Source organism: Poromitra crassiceps, assembly GCF_964638095.1.
Source record: "Poromitra crassiceps genome assembly, chromosome: 21".
Taxonomy (NCBI): domain Eukaryota; kingdom Metazoa; phylum Chordata; class Actinopteri; order Beryciformes; family Melamphaidae; genus Poromitra; species Poromitra crassiceps.
Genome location: NC_139638.1, coordinates 28,238,099 through 28,260,842, shown reverse-complemented (window position 1 = coordinate 28,260,842; position 22,744 = coordinate 28,238,099). Strand labels below are relative to the sequence as shown.

Below are 22,744 nucleotides of genomic sequence, written 5' to 3'. Positions count from 1 at the left end.
TCAGCTATCAAGTTCCACAGCGTTCCTAGTTATCGAGACTTCAGTTACCAAGTGTGTCTTGGCCATCAAGTGTCCGCACCTAAATCCACATGTCTCACAGCAACCCTAACACTCTGTCTATCGATATACAATGAAAGCTCAACAGTTGGCCTGCTCTATTTAGGAATCAATGTTTTACTTCTACTGGGACATGCTGGTGAATTTGTTTGTGGATTTTATTTACGTAAGAGTCATAAGAAGTGATAAGAACTGTGAATCATATTGATACATCATGCTATAAAGCAGTGTTTCTCAAAGTGTGGGGCGGCGGGGGAAATGCAGCACGGAACCAATGTTTTGACGTCAGGCTTTTTTCCCGCTGAGCAATAAATGAATCCCGCTTCTGTAGTGACTTCACATTCATTCCATGGATGCTTCATTCATATTGCCAAATATTTGAACTTGTTTTGTTTAGTTTTGCACAGGTTGCACTTTATTGATATTATTTTGAAACTATGTGCAGTGCAAAACAGGTTCATTGCAGCCACTAATACAGTGATAATAAGACTTAATGCAATTTTTTCTTGCCAATTATTTGTTATCTTTTGCACAGATAACTTTATTGATATCATTATAACAAAGTGATTGCACATTTCATTTGATTTTTATCTGATGGAGCAATCTGGTTAACTTTGTTCTAGCAAAGTGATTGCAATTGCAATTTCTGTTTGATTATTTTAATTTATTATAAAAAAAAATGTAGCAGTCACAACATTTTGTATGAAGTTGAAATGGAAGTTGTTTTTTTATTTGGACAACATTACTGAAAGAAAATAGAAAGGAATGGTCATGATCTTGATGTTATTTCAATGAAAGTTAAACTTGGACCATTTTGTTACAATTTTGTTGGGGCGGTGGGGCATGAACATTTTTCCTCCTCCAAAGTGGGGCATGACAGAAAAAGTTTGAGAACCACTGCTATAAAGGCTACTTATCTGTGCTTTTACCACTGATTTCCTAAGATTGTTTGTGTCTCAACAACGATCCAAAAGTCATAAAGAAGACAGTGATAGAAAGTGAACCATATATACTTTTATTGAACAAGAAGAAGGAGCCTACCCATCATATTATATGATGAGAAATAGACTTAGGGTGTTTTACTCAGCTGCTTCTTTTCCCTGTAAAGGAAAGACAAGATATTCATTGCAGTACACATTGCAGTAGTCAGTGACACAGAGTATCAATTCAATGTTTTATTTTCATAAATTGTTTATGTGTTGAATGGCCTCAGTTACCTTGCCAGAGTCACGGGTCTTAGCTCTCAGTTTGTTGACCTGGGTCTCAGCAATGTCAGCACGCTCCTCAGCCTCCTCCAGCTCATTCTGAACCTTCCTGCACTTGGACAGATGAACGTTGGCTTGCTCCTCCTGGAATGCCATAGAGATAGTTGTGTGTTTAAAACTGAAACGGAATACCAGTGTGTGACAGGTGTCAGGTGTCAGAGGGCACTCTGTCACATGCCTTCTGGGTTCTGCCCTTCACTGGCCGGATTCTGGGCCAAGGTATTTGACTGGTACTCAAAGGCCTACAAAATAACCCTCCAGTCGGAGGCAGAACTCGCCATCTTCGGCTGCTCAGAGTCCTCTCTCGACTTCCCTACAGCTGTGCAACAATCTCTGACACAGGGGACAATTGTCGCCAAGAAACTCATTCTGCAGGAATGGAAGTCTCCCTCTGCACCCTCTTTTCAACTGTGGTTGGCGGACATGATCTCTGTTATACGGATGGAGAGACTCAGGTTCCTGAGGACCAACTCACTAGATTTCTAACTATTTGGGACCCGTTTCTGGCCTACCATGACGAGGTTAGGGGCGACGGGTAACTCGCCAGGCTGGTCTTTAAGGGTCCCCCTTGTGTGAGATCCCATACATACAGTAGCGTCTCTTGCGGGGACGTAAGCACCTTGTGTGGCTGGTGGCACCACATCGTGATATTGGAGTGTTGATATATGTGCCGTTTTGTTTTTTTGTTTTTGTATAATGTATGTTTTTTTCTCCCTTTCTTTTCTTTTGCCGTGTCTGAGTTTGTTCTTGTTTGTTGGTGTTCTGAAAACTCTAAAACTACCAAAAAAAGAAAGAAAAGAAATTGAATAGTTTTGTTTGTTTGTTTGAGATGTACGGTATGAATCTGGTAGAAAGAATATAGCCACAAGCGGCCACTACAGGGGTTCAGGCCTATTCTCAACTGCAATGTCGTCACAAAAAAGTGCAGTGGTTCTGGAACATGGTCCAAAAATATGTCCCTCGGTAATATCTGCCAAGTTGGGCGATCACTGAACCAAAGGGCGTGGAGTTACAGCCGTTATTGTGTTAGGCCACGCCCACTTTGGCGTCTGCGGTGCCCACTTTTGCTCAAATCGCACAAATAGCATGTCAGCCATTCCAGATGAGGCCTGAGCAGTTTGGGACCGATTATGTGAATGGAAATGATTTACCGCTATTACATGGTTACACCATAGATCCCGCCCACTTTCACCAATGATGACAATACTACTGATTTTTGACTAGTACATTCTCCTTGATATGTCTGCAAAGTTTCGCGATCATTGGACAAACAGGCGTGAAGTCACGGCCTTTTTTGTGATTTGGCACACATGGTCAGTGATGATATCTCCCCCAAGTTTCGTGACGATTCATTAATGGACGTGAAGTTATGACAATTTAGCTGAGAGGCCACGCCCTCTCACAAATTTGAGGGTTAATATCTTTGAAACGAAAGCAGATTTCAAAAGGCCAACTTGTGGAGCTTGGTCCATAAATCCAACCGAGGGATTTTGGTGGAAATGGGTCAAAGGGTCTAGGAGCAGATCTCAAAAATGTATTTTCCAAACTTAAAAAAAAAAAGAAAATCCAGACGGACCTTGAGGGTCCTTGAGGCAAATTTGTAGAGCAGGTTCACCTAAATATGTGGAAAAAACTTGCTTGAAAATTGGACAAACGGTGTGGAAGTTATGGCCTTTAAAGTTTTAAATTTTAAGAAAAACTTATAGCGCCCCCATCAGGCCGATTCGAAAAATATTTTGAGTACCAATTTCATTTTTCTGGCATGTACCAACTCACAGAAATTTGTGTCGAGGCAGAAAAGGAATAAACCAGTACAAAAACAATCGGGTTTAAGCCCCTAGAGCCCATAACAAGAAGAAACAAACAACAACAAAAACAATATGTTGCCCTTACCGCTTCCTCAGCCTGCCTCTTGTAGGCCTTCACCTTGAGCTGCAGCTTATCTACCAGATCCTGCAGCCTGGCAACATTTTTCTTGTCCTCTTCAGTCTATGACAAAGTAAATATGCACGTGTAAATGTCTAGTAATAACTATGTATATTTGAATTATATGGCTGCATCAGCTGTAAATCAGATTATACCTGGTAGGTGAGTTCCTTCACTCTCCTTTCATATTTGCGGACACCCTTCACAGCATCTGCTCCTCGTCTCTGCTCTGCATCAACCTCTCCCTCCAGCTCATGCACCTTCAGAAAAGAGTCAGGCATTACGAATTAATTTCTTCTCTGAAACAGTCGTACATTTACTATGAACATTTTAACATCTGTCTCTTACTCTAGACTCCAGTTTCTGGAGCTGCTTCTTGCCACCCTTCATTGCCAAGTTCTCAGCCTCATCCAGGCGGTGCTGCAGGTCCTTGACAGTAACCTCCAGGTTCTTCTTCATCCTCTCCAGGTGAGAGCTAGTGTCCTGCTCCTTCTTCAGCTCCTCAGCCATCATAGCAGCCTAGAAAAGATAACGTGTATTAGGAGAATAACAAGAAAAAAAGAGCAATACAAAGAAAGTAAGAAAGTAACAACTGCAATTTAAACGTACATCAGTGATGGCCTTCTTGGCCTTCTCCTCTGCATTCCTTGCTTCCTGAACAGTGTCATCTACTTCACTCTGGACCTGGACCAGGTCAGTCTCCAGCTTCTTCTTTGTGTTCAGAAGGCTTGAATTCTAAATGAGAAAATAAAAAGTTTAGTTATGAATATGATATAAACACATTATTTTCAAAATGTATAGATTTGTGAATTCATGAATACATTACTTTGTTTGTTTACCTGAGAGTGCAGAAGGCCAACACGCTCACTAGCATCCACCAGCTCTTGCTCAGCCACTTTGCGGCCTCTCTCTGTCTGTTCTAGACCAGCTCTGAGCTCCTCAATTTCAGCCACCATGAGACCATTCCTACGATCCACCATGGCAGCCTGCTCCTTGAGGTCTTCCTGTGCTCTGAGAGCATCATCAAGGTGCAACTGGGCATCCTAATAAAAATAAATAAAAATAAGAATGTCACGAAAATTATTTACAGAAATATCAGAATGTGGCTCCACTAACAATGTCTATTTATGTCTGTACAACTGCTGTGTGTCCTACCTTCAGTTGTCCCTGGACAGTCCTCAGCTGCTTTTGGGCCTCAGAAGCCTGGCGGTTAGAATGACTCAGCTGAATCTCCATCTCATTCAGGTCTCCCTCCATCTTCTTCTTGATTCTCAAGGCATCATTCCTGCTCCTGACCTCAGAGTCAAGAGTGCCCTGCATGGAGTCAGTCACCCTCTGGCTGTTCCTCTTGATCTGCTCCATCTCCTCATCTTTCTCTGCCAGCTTTCTGTCAACCTCACCCTTAACCTGGTTGAGCTCCAGCTGGACACGCAGAATCTTGGATTCTTCATGCTCCAGTGTTCCCTAATGATTTAAAAATTATTAAAAGAGAGCCTTTCCTACCTTTTGAATATGTAGACAATCTTCCATTTTTTGACAAACGATTTAATTTTCTTGTAGAAAACAAATACCCAAATTAAGAATTAAAATGTTAAACTCCAGTCTATAAGAAATTTTACCTCAGCTTCCTCAAGTGCTGTCTGGATTTCAGACTTCTCTGTCTCAACCTGCTTCTTGGATTTCTCCAGCTCATGGATGTTCTTTCCAGTCTCACCAATCTGTTCAGTCAGGTCTGAGATCTCCTCTGTAGAAAAATGTACGTGTTTAATATTGTTAAATCTTGAAATGTAGATTATATTGTTAATTCAAATGAATGTACTAGATTATTAGATATTGATCCAGCGTGATCTCATTTCAAGCCAACCAAACAGCAAATTCTAACATTATCTGGGAGAACTCACGTTGCAGGTTCTTGTTCTCGCGCTTCAGGGTCTCCAGCTGATCCAGAGCTTCCTCATAAGAGTTCTTCATCTTGAACAGCTCAGTGCTGAGAGAACGAGCCTCTTTCTGAGCTCCTTCAAGCTCTGCCTGACCCTCCTCAAACTTTTGTTTCCACTCTGCCAAGACCTGAATAAGATGCAACCCATACAGTTGACTTAGTTTCATATTCATCATTACAAAAACAGCTGATTATACTTCAAGAATAAATAACAATCCTACCTTGTCAAAGTTCCTCTGCTTCTTGTCAAGGTTGGCAGCCAGCCCATTGGCCCTCTCCACATCAATCATGAGGTCCTCCACCTCACCCTGGAGCCTCTGTTTGGTCTTCTCCAGAGAGGCACACTTGGAATTCACAGCCTCAATCTGCTCCTCAGCCTCCTGAAGGCGCTGGGCAAGCTTTTTCCTGTTGAATATTTGTAATTTGTCTCTCAATGAAAACAAGTAACTGAAGCCTAGATGTTTGACGTGATAGAAGTTGGAGGGGTAGATTTCATGGATGTACTGTAGATACTTTACAATTTTAAAATTCCATTGCAAATCAAAATATTGCCCAATTTCACCCAATATTTCAGAACTAAACAAACATAATAACATTTAACTGTTTTGACATAATTGGCATGGCTACTACCAATAACACTACGCTCCAATTCTGAACTGGGCATTGATGTGTGGATTTTGATTTTACTCACTTGGCCTCCTCAAGCTCCTCAGTGCGCTGGATGGCATCAGTCTCATACTTGCTCCTCCACTGGGCCACTTCACTGTTGGCCTTGGACATTCCACGTTGCAGCTCAGCCTTCGCCTCCTGCTCTTCCTCAAACTGCTCCCTCAGAAGATCACAGTCATGGCGGGCTGATTGCACACCATGGGCAAGGGCATTCTTGGCCTGTTAAATTAAAGATGATCAAGTGTGAAAAATGTCCAAATTCCAAACAAGAGTTTATCAATGGACACTCAATCGTTTCTTACCTTAACCTCCTCCTCAATCTGTCTCTTCAGCTCCTCAATCTGCTGTGTGAAGGCCTGCTTGCCTCTGGTCAGTTGGGCGACAAGAGCTTCTTTCTCTTCAATCTGACGTCCGAACTCACCTTGTGTGAATATTGGAATGATCAGTTTTGTATGCGCAGTTTCTCTAAAAATTCACACAGCAGAATACCCTGTTTGAATGGTGAACTAAAGGCCTACATACCATTTTCTGTCAGGAGACGTGCTTTCTGTGCACTTGAGTCATTACTCTGACGGACAGTTTCATCGTTCTTGGTCTTGAGTTCACTGAATTGATCCTCAAGAGTTCGGCACATCTTCTCCAGGTTTCCCTAAGAACAATTACAAAAAATATTTGTTTTCAGTATGTACCGTACATTATTTTCTGGATCTGAGATTAGATTTTTGATGTTAAAATATTTTAATACAAATATATCAATGAACCTGTTGCTATTATATATCATGTACCTTTGCTTTAGCAACAGCTTCCATGTTGCTGGAAAGGTCATCGATCTCCATCTTGTATTCACTCTTCTCCTTCTCAAGCTTCTGCTTGACACGCTGGAGGTTGTCGATCTGTTCTCCCAGCTCAGCAACACTGTCAGCCTGCTTCTTGCGGAGAGCAGCAGCGGTGGCTTCATGCTGTAGGGTGGACTCCTCAAGGTCACGACGCAGCTTCTGGAACTCTGCCTCGCGCTTCTTGTTCATCTCAATCTGAGCAGCAGTGGCTCCACCAGCCTCCTCAAGTCTCTCACTGATCTCTTCAAGTTCTCTGGAGAGGTCAGCTCTCTGCTTCTCAACCTTGGCACGAGCAGCACGCTCAGCTTCAATTTCTTCCTCCAGTTCCTCAATTCGGGCCTATTGAATGTAAATATTATAATTTGGAGCAAATGTTCACTTTAATTAAAAGCCACAAGAGAAATTTAAAAAATACATAAATGTTACGTAGTAAATGTGTCACCTGAAGCTCCTTGATTTTCTTCTGAAGCTGAGCACCCATGGACTGTTCATCCTCAATCTTACTGAGGAGCTGGCTGGTTTCAAAATCTTTCCTGTGAGAATTGTAGATACAGAGAATATTTACTAACATTCCATCCAAACCATCAGATCATCAAACACATGTGATTGGGTCTGTCATGAACAAATGAAATGAAAAATAAAAATAATTTTACTTCTTAATTTTCTCATCAGACTGCTGCTTATCATTCTCAAGGTCCATGATGCTTTCCTGGGCCAGTTTCAGATCACCCTCAAGCTTCCTCTTGGTTCTCTCAAGGTCCATGCGGAGCTTCTTCTCTTGCTCCAGGGAACCTTCAAGCTGCACATTAAGACAGGTTTGTAATTATCAAGTTCAAGAGCCAACCTATCTTTTTTGCCATACTGACATCATAAACTCACATCGTCCACTTGTTGCTCAAGCTTGGTCTTGGCCTTGGTCAGAGTGTTGACTTTGTCTTCCTCTGCCTGCAGGTCATCAAGAGTCTGCTGATGTGCCTCTTGGAGGGCTTTCTTCTCCTTGGTCAGCTTAGCAAGGCTCTCATCCTGAGAGGCCATCTCCTCTGTCAGGTTCTTCACCTAAATTTGTAAGAAATATTTAGTTTAAAATGGGTGATTCTTCTGACATTATTTGTTTTATTAGCTGGCATGGAGACTCATTAACCTTGTTCTCAGTGGCATGTTTCTCCTTCTCCACTTTGGCCAAGGTAAGCTCCAGGTCATCAATGTCCTTCTTGAGCTCAGAGCATTCATCCTCCAGTTTCCTTTTTTTGGCAGTCAGCTCAGCATTCATTTCCTCCTCATCCTCCAGTCTCTCAGTTGTCTCTTTGAGTTTGGCTTCCAGCTGGATCTTACTCTTGATAAGTCCCTCACATCTCTCCTCAGCATCATTCAGATTCTCTCCTTCCTAGTTCACAATGAAAAAAATAATAATTCTAATGCGATGACCTAAATTGGCAGTTTGGAGTGATTTTCAATATAATAAATACTGAAGAATAGGTGCACAGTATGTTTTCTATAATTTAATCTAGTGATAAAATTAGGTTATGACATGGCCAAAAACAAAACAAATAAGTCCCCGGCAACAATCTGGGTTTGTCATGCAGCCCCCCAGCAAAAATAATTGCCCACTCCTGCTCTAAGTTTGCCAAGTTCCCCAAGTTTGAAGTCGATCCGACCAACGGTTCTACATATACTCGAAGGAAAGACAGACAGACAGGCGGTCCTGGAATGTAATAGTAATAGTAATAATAATAACAATAATAATAATAAATTAAATCTACTCACAGATGTCATTTGAAACTGCAAATCATTCTTCTCCTGCAGAAGAGACACCATCTTCTCCTCTAGATCCTTCTTCTTAGCCAGGGCCGCGGCCAGGTCTGTTTTCATCTTCTCATAGTTTTCCTTCATCTCGGCCAGCTCCTTCTCAGTTTCAGCACTCTGCAGAAGAGGTTTGATCTTGTAGTAGACCTTCATCCATGGCCAGTGTTTGACATTCATGAATGAGCGGACGTTGTACTGGATGGTGAAAATAGCATCCCTATAGAAAAGAAGAAAATTAATGTCATGGATAAAGCCACTATTGGATTGGATGGTATATGACAGAAATATTTATTTAGAATGGTTATCTTCTACATGCCTGTTTGCCATCATCTTAACAAACTCCTTCCTCATGAGGTAACCACGGACAAGAGCCTGAGTCATGGTGACCAGAGAAGCAAGCTTCTCATCTCTCATCTCCTCAAGAACACCCAGCAGACCAGCTTTGAAGAAGACCTGAATACAATAGATCAAATATACCATTATTGTTGATTGATTTGGAACTTTAAAGGTGTTTGCTACAACAAAGTTAGGTACAGTAGGTAAGGTAGGTGCTGTAAGCAATGTGTTTACCTTAGTGCCCAAATCTGTATTGTTCATTGGTGGAAACGTGTTTAGTTTTTTCTCTTCCTGAATACTCACCTTGGTGTGTCCAAATTTATACTCGTCATGAGGCACATCAATTGATCCAAGCAGCTTCTCTGAGGCTTTCTTGTTGTCAATGAATGTTCCTTCAGGGCACGCACTGGCATTCAGTACTTTGTACCTTTTTGAAAGAGACAATGTGTTCATAGTGAGCACTTTCTCCTCTTATCTTGCATCAGAAATCCCTTATCAAACATTCAACAATACCTCTGCTTGAAATCAGCATAGGGGATTCTGCTGGGGAAGCCCTTTCTGCAGATTCTGATACCCTCCAGTACACCATTACACCTCAGCTGGTGGATGACCAGGAAATTCTCCATCAGACCTGTACAAAAAGTTGTGTTCATTTGGACAAAGTAATGACTCCCAATGATTCACTAAATATCTATTAAGATCAGACACTAGAAAGATCATGTCAGCTGACAGTGTACCTGGAGTCTTTGACTCATTGGGAATGAGACAACGCACAAAGTGGGGATGGGTGCGGTGCAAGTTTGTCATCAGCTTGCCCAAGTTCTCCTAGAGATAGAAGATGAAACCAAATGTTCTTTGTGAAGTTCTATACATTTGAGTATAACTCCAAACTGACTTGATGATGTTCTTAAACCTTCTTACCCTGAACGCTGAAGACACAGTCTGCATGGAACCACCCTTCTTCTTGCCTCCCTTCTTGGCGCCACCAGCCTCTGTTTTTCAATTGATCATTTTAAGGTAGAGAGGAAATTTAAACTTTAGATCAAGTCATGGTGAAAAAAATCTAATTACAGAAAAATTATTTCAGTTTTTTCAAAGGTATATCACACCAACAACAGGGAGGTACAGAGGAGACAGCAGTTTATGGGATGTGCGTATGGTCACCTTCTCATTTGTATACTACTGAAACATAAACTGTCAGGGACTGGCTTTTATAACCGTAACCAGAGTGATAATTAATTGCAAAGCCAGTGTGTGAGCCATATTTATTAAACATTTCTTTGTTTCTAATGATAATTAATGACCTGGAACTTCATCAATCAAACGATCAAAAGGAGTGGAGGTATGGGGAAGACGATATATTGATGCTATATTGTACCTTCAACAACAGGTGGATACAGGACAGGCAGCAGCTTAACTGAGGACTTCTGGTAAAGCTGTACAACAGAATCATTCAGGGGATCCTTGTTCTTGTCCAGCCAGCCAGTAATATTGTAGTCCACAGTTCCAGCGTAGTGCACCAGGGAGAAGTGGGCCTCAGCCTTGCCTTTGGCGGGCTTTGGTTTCTCAAATGCTTTGCTTTTACCAAGATGCTGGTCATACAGTTTGTTCTTGAAGGTCGTATCTGAAGCCTTGGGGAACATGCACTCCTCTTCAAGGATGGAGAAGATGCCCAACGGCTGTATAAAAGGTGCAAAGAGATACATCATGAAGAGCCATTGTTGTAATGAAGTATTCAAACAATACTTACATAGTCACAACATTATTCTGTACCTTTTCAATAAGCTCAATGCAGGCAGCCAAGTCCATGCCGAAGTCAATGAACTCCCAGATGATGCCCTCCTTCTTGTACTCCTCTTGCTCCAGGACAAACATGGTGTGGTTGAAGAACTGTTGCAGTTTCTCATTGGTGAAGTTGATGCACAGCTGCTCCATGCTGTTGTACTGTTAGTGGACAAAGGATTATCTTAACCTCTCGCAGCAATGCATGATAAAACTATGAAAGATGATTAAATTAAACAGTCTATCCATCACCATGAATGAATACTTACATCAAAGATTTCAAAACCAGCAATGTCCAGCACACCAATGTAGAACTGCCTTGCTTGCTTGGTGTCCAGCTGCTGGTTGATGCGGATGACCATCCACAAGAACATCCTCTCATAGATGGACTTAGCCAGAGCGCTCACTGAGTTATTGACCTGAAGAAAGTAGACATTAGCGTGAATCAATTTTAGTCCAACCTGAGCACATAGATTACTTAATCTTTCACTCGATCAGAGATCACATATAGCTCAGATTTACTCCTCCATTATGTCATTTAATAACAAATGTGTTGTGAAAGCTAAATCAGCCTGGGAGGAGGAAATGGGTATTGAGTTCTCTGATGATTGGTGGCCTGGAGCAGTTGATAGGGTTAGTTCTACAACATCATGTGCTCGGCTGGGTCTCATACAATTCAAGGTGCTGCACACAGGCTCCGTTATTCTAAAGCCAGACTGTCAGAAATCTATCCCAATGTAGATAACAGATGTGACAGATGTAGCCACGCCCCTGCCCACCTTAGTCATATGTTCTATTTCTGTCCCAATATTAGATGGGAACCCTTTCTTTCATATGTAAATAGCCTTCAGAGGCTTCCAGCCGTGCAGCAGGTGAAACTCGCATTCCTTTTTTTTTTTTTTTATGGTTTTGTTTCTTTTCCCTTTCCTTATCCCCCCCCCCCCCATTTAATTCCTGTATGTACAGTACGTGGGTATGTGTGCGTGTGCGTGTGTGTGTGTGTGTGTGTGTGTGTGCGCGTGTGTGTGTATGCATGGGAGGGGTGGGGGGTTACATGTTAGTCTGTGTGTGGGGCAACTGGGCAGGAGGATTATAAAGTGCTCCATTAAATGTTAAATGGCAGTGTACCCCTTGCTCTTAAGTGTTGCAAGTGTATATGCGTGTGTATGTATAAAAAATTATGTTTAAAAGTAAGAATTATTTTCAAGCCTCGTACGTGAGTCTATGGCAGAATATACAAATTTATGTTTGATTTTCCACTGCTAAAAGGGTAGATACATTACATAATTTAGCAGTGTAATCCAAAGTTAGGTTTTTCTTAATAGTAGACAGTGTTTTACAGCTAACGATAATGTCTTCACAAGCAATCAGTAAAAAATAAGAATGCTTTCACATAATTGAATTTCTTTGTATTAATGACCTGCCAAATGAGGAATCCTAAAATGTCAATGTGACCCCCCCCCCCCTAAACTAAAGAAACAAGACAATGATGCATCTTGCTCACCTGAGGTACAGTCTGTCCCTTGGTGACATACTCATTTCCGACCTTCACTCTGGGGTAGCACAGAGCCTTCAGCATGTCAGCTGAGTTCAGACCCAGCAGGTAGCTAATCTTGTCAGCCTCTGAAAGATCCACATGAAATACATTATAGATATGTGACAATGACTGTCAAAGCCAATATAACAGAAAATACAAACTTAACTGCTGTGATTAAAATTTAATTTCAAAGCTATTCAGACGTATCCACTTTGGGATGAAGTTTAAACTCACCCTCTGTGCCGTCTGGCTCAGCCTGCTCTTCACGCTGCTTCTGCTTGAACTTCATGTTACCATGGTGGAGCACAGAACCAGTAAACTTGTAGATGGCCACCCTCTCCTCACCATTGAAGCCCAGAATCTCAATAGCCTCCTGTATTCGAATGATGTGTCAATGGTGAGTCAAAATCACTTCAGAAAATTAATAAGAAACCGTGATGGTGATGATTTAATGCACAAAGCATGAGAAAATGTGTCGGAACTGAACATCACTCACATCAGTGGCATCCAACTCTGCTTTGTCATCGATGCTGGCCACAGTGATGTGACCCTGACTGCACATGGGGAAGTCATAGGGGTTGGTGGTGAGGAGCGACATTTCTGGAGATTTACAAAGGTAGAAAGGAATGAGTGATTATGGATTATGTAAACAGTTTGCGTTAGGGTTAGCACGATCAGTTACTCATCTTACCAAGAACATCAGTCTTGTGGTTGGTCATCATCTGGTAGAAGATGTGGTAGCCTCTCTCATCAGGAAGCTGGAATGTCACTCTGGACTTCTCCAGCAGATCTGTAAGAGTTGTTAATAACTTAAAATCTGGTCCACTGATTATGGCAGCCATTTTCATTCATCATCACCATAAGGACTTTTTACTTACATGTCTCAATATCAGCACTAGACAGTTTACCAGTTGCGCCGAAATGGATTCTGATGAATTTACCCTGTTTGAAGGAGCATAGTATTTAATGTAGCTCTACACTGGTGATATATAATGATACCCCCCCCCCCCAACACACACAGACAGAGGTTGCAGACAGAACTGCTTCCATACTTACAAAGCGAGAGGAGTTGTCGTTCCTCACAGTCTTGGCATTACCATAGGATTCCAGCAAGGGATTGGCTGCAATAATCTGATCCTCCAGTGAGCCCTATAGTTCAGGTTTTAGATTTTAACATTGATATCTGAAATTTTTTTCCTTCCCGCAAATACTTTCCATGTTCTGAGAAATCTAGCTTAATAGTATACCTTAATCTTTCCTGATCCTTGGGAGGCCTTTTCTCCCGCCCCCACTGAGATTGTTGCAAAGTACTGGATGACACGCTTTGTGTTCACAGTCTTTCCAGCACCAGATTCTCCACTGGGTATAGATAGATTTGAAGAAATTCAGTCAAATAATGGTATTATATTGATGTTGAAGATTATCAGATGGGAAACTTACGTGATCAAGACAGACTGGTTCTCCCTATCTGTAAAAGGAAAAAAGAAAATTATAAATATATATATATAAATATATATATACCGTATATATATATATATATATATATATTTACCGGTATATATATATGGTATATATATATATATGTATATATACCGTATATATATATATGGTATATATATATATATAATTGTTATTATTATTGTTATTATTATTATTTTATTGATCACCTATGTCCGTAATAAGTGAAAAAAAGTCCCGCACACTGTGAAGTTGCAATCAAATTTGTTTTACTGTGACGTTTCGGTCACCGACCTTTTTCAAACAAGACATGACCTTTGTTTGAAAAAGGTCGGTGACCGAAACGTCACAGTAAAACAAATTTGATTGCAACTTCACAGTGTGCGGGACTTTTTTTCACTTATTACGGACGTTTTTGTCTTTGCCCGACGCACCTGGCCTGAAAGATGTGCGGAGTTTCTCTTCAATTGATCACCTATGTAACATGTTTATTGACAATGTATACATTTTTACAAGGACATACCAACAAGCATGAATTGGAAGGCATTGTCAGAGACAGAGAAGATGTGGGGTGGGGCCTCCATACGCTTTTTGCCTCTGTAAGCACTTACAACCTCAGCATCGTACACTGGGAGCCACTTGTAGGGGTTCACAGTGGCACAGAACAGCCCAGAGTAGGTCTGAAGGGGAGGAGAGAGATGTGGTTACTTACAGTACAGTATGTTTTCATTCCATATACAATATTTACTCCATAGGCACAGTATCTTACGTAGATCATCCATGCTGCATAACGCTCTTTGAGGTTATACAGCACAGAGGCTTCATTGAGATGGGTCATCATGGCCATGTCCTCAATTTTGTCATACTTGGGAGGGTTCATAGGGTGGACATCCTCCTCCTTAACTGTCCTCTCCTGAAATATTGAAACACACTTTCAGTTTGTGTTTAAATTCCAACAGTAAGTTACACTGCTGTAAGTTTGATTAAACTTAAACGTACCTCATCGTTGTCAAGGAGTTTGACTGTGGCTTTGCCACCCTCTTTCGACAGGATTGTACATTTAAGGTACAGCTCCACCTTATCAGCCACATAGGCAGCAGTTTTGGCATCAAAAGGTGTGCTTTGAGCCTCAATCCTCTCCCTCTCTGGCTTACGGAGGTAAATGGCGGCCTTGCCATAAACCGCCATCTCCGCGTCCGTACTCATGGTGACGGCTTACTTCTGTGTGGTAATTCCAAATAAAGTATAATCAGACCCATGTGCCAAGTTCATGTGGTCGACCATCACCTCATCACCTAATAGAGTTCATCTGAACAAGTGAATATATCCACCACTATATATCATGTTCATGCATCATCCTTGTTGGTCTTCAAATAGCTGATTAGCTCATTTGTACAGGTTGTCCCTTTATAGGCTGGGCTGGTAAGTGACTTTAAAAAGTAGCCTATGGATAAATTTTGTCTAAATATAACAGGGTTACCATAAAGAAAATATGTTCCATAGTAGGCCTAAGAAAGAAAGAAAAGTTCTTACCTGACCCTTTCTCACAGTCAAAAGTGAAGTAGCGGTATATTCCAGAATCCTGTTTGGGGGGAATAGCATGGAGTCACCGTTGAATAAACTTGTCCTGTTCCTACACGTTACACAGTACTCCAAGTTCATTTCAAAAAAGTGGCACACATCAAAAATTGGATAAAGCATAATTTTAGAGGCTCTCACCACAAGCTGGAACTTCACAGGTCTGCTACCACACACAGACAGGCTCCTGTTGGACTCCTTTTATATTGGATTTGTTTTGCCAGCGAAGCACAAGTTAAATGGGTAACATGCCAAATGTGGTGAAGATGACAGCCAGGGAATACTATATATCATTTGAAACACTCGTTCCTGAATCCTTGCACATATAAACTTGTTTTATCATGGTTCAGGTTTCATGGAATGGTTTGAAGCATGACGCACTGACTAGGGTATCAGACATGCGGCAGCTAAAATAGGACGGATGGGCAGTTGGGGTGTGTAATGAGAAAAAGTAGAGACACGCAACATCCAAAACCTGAATAGGGCAGGTGCAGAGCTCGAGGTAGAGACTGATGAGAGAAAAGGGAAAGCTCGCACACTGCAAAGCCTCCAAGTTGAGTGTATTTATTTTACACCGGTAAAAAGGGTAACTTTTCCTCAGAGGAAGGGCAGGGTGCTGCCCGGAACGTTACCCTTTTTTACACACTCTGGCGAGATTTGGCAACAGGAACTTATGTCGGCCAGGGAGCGATTAGCTAAAGCTACATGTGAAGTTCGTTGATGCAGTAGCTAAATCTGTGGCTAGAAAAAAGGTGTTTTTAATGGAATATCTTAGTTTCAACTGTATTGAGCTAACAAGGGGCAGCTTTGTGTTTATGTGTGGTTGGTGCAGAGTTGGGAACTCACAATCTCTATTTCAAGTTGGCTTGCTAGGTCAGAGACAGACTTTCGACTTGCATCGAATATCTGTCGGCAGGCTCTGTCAAAAGGGGTGTAACAGCGCTCGCACGCATGCTGCGCTTTACCCGATCAAAATGAAAGTGAACGTGACCGGTGTGTAGTCAAAACTTACCATTTTCAGCGTGTAGCAAGTTGCTACTTGCTACTAGCAACGAGCTAGAGTTGTTATTGTTGTTTCATAGCGACGGACGGGTTTGAGAGCGACACGCAGGGAGCGGAAAAGAGATCCATTAATGGGCGGAGCCGGTCGGTTGGAGCCAATGGCAGAGCTTGCAGGGAGCGGGAAGGGATTTTCTTCCGCTGCCGACCGCGCCTCTTGAGTTCCTGTTGCACCACATTGAAACGGGGCTGCTGCCCCCAGAGGTTAGGGTTTCAAACTTCCATGATTGGAATTTGGAAACCCTCATTAGTCTTTTGCATGCACCTGTGTCTACCCTGCCTTTTCAACACAAAATGGCCTCCATGAAAAGGGTCTATTGGCAGAGCCTGCGGTGACCCATCTATATCTATGAGCAGGTAAAACCGGCGTTTTGAACAGGAAGTCATGACACAATGGGTCAAGTTGGCGTGGCTAAATAAGGTGAAGAGGCAATGTTACGCTGGTCATGAGTTGCTGTGGGATGGAATTCCATTCCTCAGCCAGGATTTGTCACAGGTCAGCCAACATGGTTGTGTTGGTCACTCTAGCACGTAGCTACAGCATGCCCGAGCTGATCCCACGAGGGTTCAACTGGGCACCTGATTGGCAGCACCTGGAGCATCCTACTGGGCACTGCTCTCTACTAAAGTGCTCATTTGGTGTCTGCTCAATACATGCCACGGTTATCCTAGGGCTGGGTATTGGCAAGGACCTCACGATACGATACGTATCACGATACATGGGTCACGATATGATTGTATCACGATACATTACGATACAATACATATTGCGATATATTGCAATACTGTACATAATTTACTGAAAATGTTAAAATAGAGCTAAAAAATACAACACGCTGTGTACCACCCAGGTAGTGTAATAATATGTACATCACTTTATATTGAAAACTTAGTGGACAAATTTAGTCAAAACTACTGAGTGTTGTATTCTTATTGTGTCACTGAACACACGGATGTGCAAAAAAATCAATATGGCGATATATCACAATATTTTTCTGAAATATGATACAGTACTGCAGAAAAAAGTATTGCGATATATTGCCGTATAGATTGTATTGCACAGCCCTAGGTTGGAAAAGAACCGTGGCAGGTTAAGTTGGTGCAGAAGCAAAGTTGAAACATTATTTGGAGTAAGCTGTAAGTTGCCCACAGCAACATGTGATCAGGCTGCTGACCAGCATGAGGAGGAGGTGCCAGGCTGTTGTGGATGCGTATGGTTCTTCCACCCACTACTGAGGCTCCTGACTGTGTTCAATGAATAAAGTGTCAAATTGTCAATATAAAGTTAAATTAAGTTAAGTTAAGTTATAAGTTATCCTTTATTTATCCCCATGGGAAAATTCATCGTCTGCATTTGACCCATCCTCTACTAGAACTAGGAGCAGTGCGCAGCCGCAGTGCGCAGTCGCAGTGCGCAGCCGCAGTGCAGCGCCCGGGGACCAACTCCAGTTCTTTTGCCATTGCCTTGGACAGGGGCACTGACAGGAGTATTAACCCTAACATACTGTACATGTCTTTAGGTGGTGGGAGGAAACCGGAGCACCCGGAGAAAATATGGAGAGATATATGTGTCTTTATTCTGTGACTGAAAGTTTACATCCTGTAACCAAAGACTGTATCTGTGAGAAAATAAATCCACTTTGTAATCAAAAAATAGATCCGTAAGCAAAAACATAGATTTGAAAACAAAACTATCAACAATCCAATCAAAGAAAAATTTAAAAATAAAATAAAATAAATGTTTTTAGATTTTTCATTAATGTGAATTAAAAAAAGTTGCATGCAAACACAAACATTTTGTTCTCAACTCCAAAACATTTGTTTGCGAAACCATTACCTTTGCTTACAAAGCTCAACTTTTCTTTTGCGAAATGAAAAGTTTTGTTTGCAAAACCTGAGTTTTGCAAAACTTTTTCTGTTACAATAAGGGCGGGACCTACAGCAGAAAGAAGTAACGCACGTCCCTATTGGCCAGTGTCGATCGGAGTGATAGCTTGGCAACATCCAATCCAGTACGAGACAAGGCGGAGGGCGGGCACTTGAACGGAAGTATTTCCTGAAGGAATCTCCATGCCATTTCAGCGCCAGTTATAACCACAGATTGAAGAGAGAAGCCGTGAGTATGTTCACACCAATGTTTTTATGTTGTTTTTATGTTTGGACCGGTGCATGTAACCTGACCAAACATAAAAACATTGGTGTGAACATACTCACGGCTTCTCTCTTCAATCTTCGACTCTTCTCGTCCCTGGCACCCCAATGGTGGAACGAGCTTCCACCTTTGGTCAGGACTGCTGAAGGAGGGCAAACTCCACACAGAAAGGACCTGGACTTTTTTTTTTAAGTCTTGTTTGTTTGTTCCTTGTTACTGATGGAGAGTTCAATCATTCAATCCCCCAACAACTTAAAACAATAGTCAGTCAGTACCAACAGGAGGGGACACTGTCATTGCCAAGGCAATTTGTCACTTTTGACCTTTAGGAGGCGCTACTCGCATAAAGCTGTGCTGCTCATCTCACAAGATGCAGGATCCTTACAAGTGAGACAGTGTAGTGAAGGGAAATGAACAGGCTTTCATAATAAGATCAGATACAATATGGAGGAATACAGTAACAGCAGAGATAGGATCATCCAAACACACATTTCCAAACTTTGTTTTTAGTTGCTTGATAGTTGATGGGTTCACCTATTATTGTTCAACAGAGGGTATTAATGTAAGTGAGAACCTCCCCCCACCTCTAGTTGTTAAAAGTGGGTGGATACAATTTCAGAGTTAGAAAAAACATTGCATCGCAGAACCAATCGTGAGTCTTGAGGGGCGGGCCTACATTCTGGGGGCGGTGGCGACATGCAGTAGCGGTGTCCCTGTGCCGACAACAAGTCGCAGACAGACAGTAGGCCAAGCTTGATAGACAAAGCTTTTAGCGTAACCAGCTGGTAAACAAGCCACCACGTCTTTCTTGTCCTGTGTTAAAAGCTTTAAACAAAGCCACTGTAAATCCTTAATTGCACCAATCTTGTGGATTGAGCACACGTCCGATAAAACTGACTCAAATAACGTTACATTTCTCGGGACATCCATTTTCGCTGTGAAGCTCTCTCAGTGTTACAACTCTCCCGTTCGTGTTTCACTACGGAGGACAATGGTGGGCGCACCAATTCCGGGTAGGAGAAAAATGGTAAAATAAACAACAGGTATACATTAAACTGTCTTTGCAGCACATCAGTGTCATGCTCTCTTGCTCTGTATTGGAACTATGAAACATTGCATTGCCGCTACCAAATAAAATTCTAATAATAAATGTAGGCGGGTCTGCTGCCGGCCGTTCTCGCCGGCCTGGAAGAGACAGATTTTGACAGTGATGTTCCCAGACGTTTGGCGTAGGTGGCGCTGTTGGCGCCGCTCACCAAACGTCTGGGAGCCGAGACTATAATGTAAGTGACCTTGTTTTGTACATTAGCAAAGTGACTTTGCTCATGCAGATATGTCCTTTCTTGTTTAGCGATTCATCTACATTCCCATTTAGACTGCAGCTGTCACAGAAGGTGTGACATGAGTGCCGAGTTCAGGGACTCCAATGAACAACTGCATACAATACAAACGATGGAAAATCAACGCTCCGCGGTAACTAGATCATGTTGAAGTGCAAAATATGTTAAACGTTATCCTGCTGGTAACATGTGTTTGACATTTCTGTCTAGTGAAGATTATGGGAAATACTATGTGTCATGAATGCAGCTTACCACCTCTTTTGGTGGTGCATGTGTTAGCCACGGACAATTACAATGACACAAAGGTCATCTCACTGCTGCGTGCTGTACTTGGCTGCTCAATGTTACTCCGAAGAATGCCACTAATAGCGTTCCCTATGTATATGTTGTGCTGTTTTATTTGCTGTAATATTAATAATATGATTTACAGAAGGCAGACTTGTAGTTAAGTTATCCTTTATTTATCCCCATGGGGAAATTCATCCTCTGCATTTGACCCATCCTCTACTAGGAACCTTCCTAGAACTAGGAGCAGTGGGCAGCCGCAGTGCAGCGCCCGGGGACCAACTCCAGTTCTTTTGCCAGTGCCTTGGTCAGGGGCACTGACAGGAGTATTAAGCCTAACATCAGTGTTGGGCAAGTTACTTTCTAAATGTAATATACTACATATTACTAGTTACTTTAATTTGAAAGTAATAAGTTACTTTACAATATTACTTTCTGTGTAGAGTAACTCATTACTTATTACACTACTTTTGCATTACTTTGACCAAAACAGCAGCAGCAGAATGACATCGCCGCCCCGGAACCATCCCGAAAAATTATTTCAACCGCCTTGAAGTCAGTGTAAACAATCCAAAATTCTACATGTTATTCTTTTCCTTTGTTATTGTCATCTATAGTGGTTATTTGCATGAAAACACAGTTTGATGAGGAAATGATTGTATCTTTTTTAAATATGTGCTTTGATTTAATAAAATGTAACTCAATTTGTAACTTGAGTTACTTGACAAAGTAACGTATAATATTACTGAAATCCTATAAGAAATAAGTTATATTACTGAGTTACTGCTAAAAGTAATATATTACATGTAATATGTTACTTTTGTAATGAGTCACTGCCTAACATACATGTCTTTTGGTGGTGGGACTAAACCGGAGCACCCGGAGAAAACCCACACTGACACGGGGAGAACATGCATACTCCACACAAAAAGGACCTGGGACGGACCGCGCATTGGTCCCAATGGATTCTGTAGGTCTTACAGTTTCATAGCCTATAAGTATCTTCACTCTAGATTTAAGAATGAGCCCACTAGAGCTAGAGTAATATCGGTCGCAGACACCAGTAGAAAATTGGGGACATTTTCGGGGACAGCTCCAGCCGGGGACAGGTCACCAAAAACGGGGACTGTCCCCGAAAATCGGGGACGTCTGGTCACCTTACTGCACATGTCCTGCTGCTTCAGGGATTTAATCAATCGAAAGGGAATGCCCCCATACAGCCAATAAAACATTCTAGATATATTGGTTAGATCAGCTCTTAATATAGCCCACTACGGTCTGTACCTTACTCACATTATTGCCTTAATCATTAAAATAGTATTTGTCTAGTACATGTCTACTGGCTGAAAGAATGTATATCAAAGTGAAACAGGCAAGCATAACATACATAAAGTTGTGTGAGTTTGGAGCATCTATGATCCCATTTACGTGCGACCGGTATCTGAATAAGTGATTAAGAAAAAACTCATGTTAATGCCATGTGTAAACACATCTGGAGGTAGTCTGGCTCACATTGTGGTCAGATCTTAATCACCCCGTTTACACCTGTTTTTTTTGTTATGTGGCCTGTATCCAGATAACTTATCCGGTTACAGCTGCACACATTTAAAAACCACGTGTAAATGCGGTGTTTATGTGGGGTGGGGTTGCCAATTAAAGCACCAAAAATAGCGCAGAATGCCTGCATCTGTGCTAAGAGATGGCCTGAGAAGGTGGAAGCGTGTTTTTGGACAGCAAAACTGCACTCCACACTTCTCCACACATGTATATTGTATATATTGGACTGCACTTGCAATGTTGTGATTGTCTTTTTGTTGTTTTTCCTATTTCTATATCTGTATATTGTGTATTATATCTATATATTCTGATTCTGAATCTAACATGAACAATAGAGCTAGTTCAGTTCAGCTTGGGAGATTAACATTAACACTAGTTGCTTATTTCTTTTACGATTAAACCGGATGGACAAACCCCCGTCTTTATTTGTCACAAACACTATTGTGGCATGCACACACGTGCACGGCGGCCAGTACACACATTTTAATACCTTTATTTGTGTTCACATTTAGACAACAAATCCTTGAACACAAACAATAATAGATGCACAAACAATGGGAAATCCCATAATGACAAATGTATCTAGTCTGAATCTATGGATAAAGGAAACAGCGCCTCCTCCAAATGTGGCGACTGCCAAGTATTGCAGAAATGGAGCAGAATATCTTGTTTCTGGTTCAAGAAGAGAAAAATGTTTGGATTACCGTAATGTACTCAGTTAGTTTTGAGATTTTGCAGTCTCGATCAATCTCGAATTGCTCGCTAAAGTTCATGATAATTGCCGTGATATTGTGATGTGCAACTTAGGCAACATTAAATCCCAAATGCATTTCCTTTCATGGGACTCTTGTTTCTATCTTTTGTGCAAATTGTAGCCTGTTAATGTTACTAAATAGGACTTGCCACTGACACTGACTTAGAGAGCATCTCTAACTGACTAACTGATGTTCACAGCAGTGGGCAGTCGCAGTGCAGCGCCCGGGGGCCAACTCCAGTTCTTTCGCCATTGCCTTGGTCAGGGGCACTGACAGGAGTCTTAACCCTAACATACATGTCTGTTTATGGTGGGAGGAAAGCGGAGCACCCGGAGAAAACCCACACAAACACGGGGAGAAGAACAGGCAAACTCCACACAGAAAGGACCTGGGACGGACCGGGGTTCGAA

The 22,744-nt window shown here is 41.8% G+C and overlaps 1 pseudogene across 1 annotated transcript; it reads right to left on the bottom strand.

Annotated features, from left to right (window-relative positions):
- Positions 1-4,519: 4,519 nt before the first annotated feature.
- On the bottom strand, positions 4,520-14,814 carry LOC310795630 (myosin heavy chain, fast skeletal muscle-like; annotated as a pseudogene). The gene is made up of 32 exons: positions 14,608-14,814; positions 14,378-14,521; positions 14,132-14,288; positions 13,591-13,618; positions 13,398-13,509; positions 13,207-13,299; positions 13,029-13,092; positions 12,842-12,940; positions 12,647-12,750; positions 12,385-12,523; positions 12,118-12,236; positions 10,883-11,032; positions 10,605-10,775; positions 10,210-10,510; positions 9,753-9,823; positions 9,569-9,656; positions 9,345-9,462; positions 9,135-9,258; positions 8,812-8,948; positions 8,457-8,712; positions 7,834-8,076; positions 7,572-7,748; positions 7,346-7,491; positions 7,135-7,225; positions 6,642-7,031; positions 6,379-6,505; positions 6,159-6,277; positions 5,879-6,075; positions 5,409-5,592; positions 5,150-5,315; positions 4,868-4,992; positions 4,520-4,712 (listed from the first exon to the last, which is right to left on the bottom strand). The product of its transcript is annotated as a myosin heavy chain, fast skeletal muscle-like (transcript).
- Between the last annotated feature and the right edge of the window lie 7,930 nt (positions 14,815-22,744).